Source organism: Hordeum vulgare, chromosome 1H (genome assembly GCF_904849725.1).
Source record: "Hordeum vulgare subsp. vulgare chromosome 1H, MorexV3_pseudomolecules_assembly, whole genome shotgun sequence".
Lineage (NCBI taxonomy): Eukaryota > Viridiplantae > Streptophyta > Magnoliopsida > Poales > Poaceae > Hordeum > Hordeum vulgare.
The window spans coordinates 118,272,464-118,278,319 of NC_058518.1; positions in this window are offsets into that span (position 1 = coordinate 118,272,464).

Genomic DNA, 5,856 nt, shown 5'->3' on the forward strand with positions numbered 1-5,856 from the left:
TCTTCAAGAAATGCTGCAAATGAGTTAATTTGATGAGAACCGAGAGATTCATCACCTGACATGTGTGTACCTGTGAACAGAGTATAGTTGCGAGGAATTTGGAGAGGTCATATGCGTTCTCAGATTTGAAGAAATTGAAAAATTGTGACAGTTGAGGAATTTGACCAGTGGTTGAGGAATTTGCTTAAGCATACTGTTCTTGGGTTCCAGAGTTGTACAGATCCGAAAATTAGCACAACTAAGGAATCTCGTGAAAATCTTGGATGCTTAGTGAAGTTCATCAATAGTGTGGTGATAGGTAGTGTGTGAGGAAAAAGAACAGATGGATTCTTGAGGAAAAACAGATTTCACATCACAGAGGTAAAATAGTAGATCAAACTTGCTGTAAAAATAGGGTTTTTATTTACCCTAGATGGCGCGCACGAAGAACAAAGAAGAGTAGCAGGGAGAAGCTCTTTCGGTGCGTGTCCAATGCGCCCTAACCCGGCAGAAGAGAACGTCTACGGCGGCGGCGGACGAGGATGGTCCGACTCCGGCGTGGTTTCGGAGATGGAAAAGTCGAGGCAATGAAGCTCTTCTTCGCCGGCGACGAGACTTCCAGCAGTGGCGCTAGGGTTCGAGGCTTTTGCTGTAGTGGGAGACCGATGGAGCGAAGAAGTGTTTGACGAGGGGGATGGGGACATATTTATAGCCAGGCAGTTACTGTTGGCGCAAAGAAATCGGACTAAATAGCCCTTGCCTCTACGTCTCCGCAGGACATGTGTAGCTTACGAGCAAAGCGGTGGAGATCGTGGTTATCCGAACGAGGGAAGTGGGGTTCAGTTACTGTTCATTTAAAAAAAATATTTTTGAAGATTTGAGGATTTTGTTACAAAATCATAAGCTGACAAGGACGTAGTGAGGATTTTGAACAAAGTTTCAAGTAGGACGCATATGAAGAATTGAATAGACTGGATGAGAATAGCATAGAGGGAAAGTAGGGTCCGATCACATTCACTTAGATGAAATATCAACTTGAAGAAATAGCTATAAGTGAATGCTATTGAGGACTTGAAATCACAATCTATCTAGGTAAACGAAAATCATCAAGTGTTTTTGAAGATTTGACTAACTTGAGGATTTTGTGATCAATCGTCACAATGAAGAACAACTATTTTGAAGAAAATCAAATTTTGGGGAAATGGAACTTTAAAGAAAATCAACTTGAGGAATTTCATGTTGGGCGGTGGCGTGACCCACCATATAAGAATGTTGATTACAGACGCTGCGTACAATTGTCGTAGGGCCCTGAGAATCAATTTCTTTGTTGATTTCTTCACATTCAGAGTGATATTCTTCATCAGTTGAAGAAAATTGATTCATCTTGTGTTGCACATCTAAGTCATCAATTTTGCATAAGAGTTAGGATGTGTGCATGTTTTTACAAAACATTTGAAGACTCTAAGATATTTAGCTCACACTGCAACTTGCAAAACCTTTTGTCATCCAAAGGCTTAGTGAAGATATCTGCCAGTTGATCATCAGTCTTCACATGGTCGATGAGGATATTGCCCTTGAGGACATGGTCCCGAAGAAAATGATGACAAATCTGGATGTGCTTGGTCTTCGAGTGATGTACTGGGTTGTATGCAATCTTGATTTCACTCTCATTGTCGCAGTAGAGAGGCACATTCTTCATGTTGATGCCGTAGTCCTTGAGGGTTTGCTTCATCCACAGCAATTGAGCACAGCACGAACCAGCAGCAATGTACTCAGCTTCGGCAGTGGAGAGTGATACGCAGTTCTACTTCTTTGAGGACCAGCAAACGAGTGATCTTCCGAGGAAATGGCATGTGCTAGATGTTGACTTGTGATCCACATGGTCACCAGCACAGTCAGAATTAGAATAACCTACCAGGTGAAGATTTGAGCCCTTGCGATACCATAATCCTAGTGTTGGTGTGTGAGCTAAGTATCGAAGAATATGTTTCACAACCTTATGGTGTGATTCCTTCGGTTTTTCTTGAAAACGTACACACATGCAAACACTAAGCATTATATCTGGCCTAGATGCACATAGATACAATAAAGAGCCAATCATAGAGCGATATACCTGTTGATCGAATTCTTTACCATTTTCGTCAGTGCCGAGGTGGCCGTTGGTAGGCATTGGAGTCTTGGCACCTTTGCGTTCATGCATGTCAAATTTCCTCAAAACATCCTTGAGGTATTTCTCATGTGATATGAAGATTCCATTGCGTTGTTGACGAATTTGAAGACCTAAGAAGAATTTTAGCTCCCCCATCATAGACATGTGATATTCTTCACTCATCATGTAAGCAAATTCATCACTGTATCGTTTGTTAGTACAACCAAATATAATATCATCAACATATATCTGGCACACAAATAGCTCATTATCATAGGATTTAGTGAAAAGAGTTGGATCGAGTGAACCAGGTTTGAAGCCTTTCTTCATGAGTAATTCATTCAATGTATCATACCATGCTCGAGGGGCTTGCTTGAGACCATAGAGCGCCTTTTTGAGTCTGAAGACTTTGTCTGGATTCTTTGGATCCTCAAAATGGGCTGAGCAACATATACTTCTTCCTCAAGCTTACCATCGAGGAATGCACTTTTCACATCCATTTGATATAATACGATGTTATGATGATTAGCATATGCAAGTAGTATTCGAATAGCTTCAAGTCTAGCAACGGGTGCAAAAGTTTCATCAAAATTTATTCCTTCAACCTGGGTGTAGCCTTGGGCTACAAGTCGTGCTTTATTCCTCACCACTTGACCATCCTCATCTTGCTTGTTTCGGAAAATCCACTTGGTTCCTATGATGTTTTGCTTGCGAGGATCTGGTCGTTTGACGAGCTCCCATACGTCATTCAACTTGAATTGAAGAAGTTCGTCTTGCATAGCTTGGATCCACTCCGGTTCCAGGAAAGCCTCAGCAACTTTTGAGGGTTCTGTGATAGATACAAAGGAAAATTCCCACAAAAGTTAACTAAGTGTGAAGCTCTTATGCGAGTGAGAGGACCTGGCGCGTTGATGTCATTGAGGATTTTGTCAAGTTCTACTTCATTTGCAATCCTCGGATGAGCTGGTTGAAGATTTCGTCTGGGCTGAGGAAGTGGTTCTGGAGCAATTTCCTCAGGAGCACCTTCTTGATTTTCATCAGTGATGGGGATGGTTTCTTCATCAATTTCCTTAGTGGGAACAATGTCTTCAGTAGGTTTGAGCTTTATTGCTTCCTCAGGAGACAACTTATCTGGATCAGAAGGCAATTTCTCTCTTTGCGAGCCATTAGTTTTATCGAACCGCACATCTACAGTATCAACAACTTTGTTGTGATAATTGTTGAAGACTCTGTAGGTGTGCGAGTCCTTTCCATAACCGAGCATAAAACCCTCATGTGCCTTAGGTGCAAATTTTGAGCTATGGTGAGGATATCTAATCCAACATTTTGCACCGAAGACTTTGAAATAACTTACATTGGGTTTCTTATCAGTGAGGAGTTCATATGAGGTTTTCTTGAGGAATTTGTGAAGATATACCCTGTTGATGATATGGCATGCAGTGTTGATTGCTTCAGGCCAAAAGCGACGAGGAGTGTGATATTCTTCAAACATGGTTCTTGCCATCTCAACCAGAGTCATGTTCTTCCTTTCGACGACACCGTTCTGTTGAGGAGTATAAGGAGCAGATAATTCATGAGTAATACCAAGTCCATCAAGATAATCATCAAGACCAGTGTTTTTGAACTCTGCTCCATTATCACTCCTGATATGTTTGATCTTGATGCCGAAGTTCGTCGAGGCCCTTGAAGAAAATTGTTTGAAGATTTCCTGCACTTTAGTTTTATATAAGATGATATGCACCCATGTATATCTGGAGTAATCATCAACTATGACGAAGCCATATAAAGATGTTGCATTTGTTAGTGTGGCATAGTGAGTAGGTCCAAATAGATCCATATGAAGCAATTCGAAGGGACGATTATGGTCATGATAGTCTTCGAGGGATGCTTGGATCTTGTCATTTTCCCAGATTCACATGCACCGCAGAGATGATCCTTGAGGAATTTTACTGATTCGATGCCGATTACATGCTTCTGCTTCGCGAGCGTGTGCAAATTCCTCATGCCTGCATGACCTAGTCTTCGGTGCCGCAGCCACTCTTCTGAGGTTTTTGCTAGTAAGCAAGTGGCTGGTTGAGGACCTATAGAGAAATCAACAATGTACAAATCCCCTCTTCTTACACCTTTGAAGATTTGGGTTTGTCAGATTCCATGATCACAACACATCTATATCTACCAAAGATAACAATCATATCAAGATCACAAAGCATCGAGACTGACATGAGGTTAAATCCAAGGGATTCAACAAGCATCACTTTGTCCGTATGCCTATCCTTGGAAATAGCCACTTTGCCAAGTCCCAATACCTTGCTTTTACCTTTGTCAGCATATGTGATTTGCTTCAGAGGTGATGGAATTAGTGGCATATTCATCAGCAAGGTTTTATCACCAGTCATGTGATGTGTGCAGCCACTATCAAGAACCCACTCAGTACTCTTGGGTTTGTCATCCTGCAGATGAATTAGTACAACTTACCATCTCATATGCTTCAAACTTGAAGAATATGATATCAATTTCATCAGATAGGACTTTCATCATAACAGAATTATAAGGACGCGTGAAATATTTCTATTTCATCAATACTAGCTTGCGTCCTATCAAGTATTTCCTTAGGTCTCCAGCAACTTCTTCAGATGATGATTTTCATCTGGAGACCTGACCTGCAGAAGTGATTAGTTCAATTTCTTCACCACCCACATATGAAGGGGTGGTAAAGCATTCATCATCATGCGAGCACCATATGAGAAAGGAGGCATTGAAGCTAATGCACTTCTCTTAGAAGTTGGGGGGGTTAAAGTACTCATATGAATATGGAGAGAACTGGTTTGAGGATTTATGAACATAATGATTTGAAGAGTAACGCTCATATTCATATTCCTTGAAGTTTCCCTGCATGTTAGAAGCATTAGCACGGCTACGAGCATAGTTTTGACCAGTTGAGGATTTTGATCCTCTTGAAGACTTTGGTCCTCCTGAGGAATTTGATCTGGGGTTCAGATTCTTCATTGGTGGTGTCATGAGGACATTCACCTGAAGATTTTCAAGACAACTTTTGGGAACTCAGATTTTCCTTAGGGGAGGGCCATTCCTGTAGTTAGTTCCAACATATCGAGCAAATACTTCACCTGCTTCATTTTTGTACAGTTTATAGTTGGAGTCAAATGACTCATCTCAGGAATAGGATAATTCACATGAAAAGCCAGTTAGATTGGATGGATCAAAAGGAGGCCCAGTAGCACCAACCCATGAGGTTTTGGGATACTGCTCAGGTTTCCAATAAGATCCATCAACATTCAATTTCCTCTCAAAGGCAATTCCTTCTTTCCTCGGGTTCCTGTTCAAGATATGCTTTTTGAGCACATCACAACGGGTTTGATGTCCTTTGATACTTTTGTATATGCCTGTCACATACAATTCCTTCAGCCCTCCATTTTCATCAGTGACATTTGTGTTTTCCTCAAGTGAGGAATTTGACACTAGAGGAGCAGTTGAAGAATTTTTAGCAATAGAATCATTTGATGATTCTGGTGAAGAATTAGCAGCTTCGGGTTCAATGCATTTAAGACATGGAGGAATGAATTCAACTTGAGCAGCGCTGATCTGTTGAGCTAGTAATGAATCATTTTCGATACGAAGATCATCATGAGAAATCCTCAACTTCTCTAGATCAAGCTTCCTTTGAAGAAATTCATAGGAAAGTTTCTCATGATCAGCGAGGAGTGTATCAT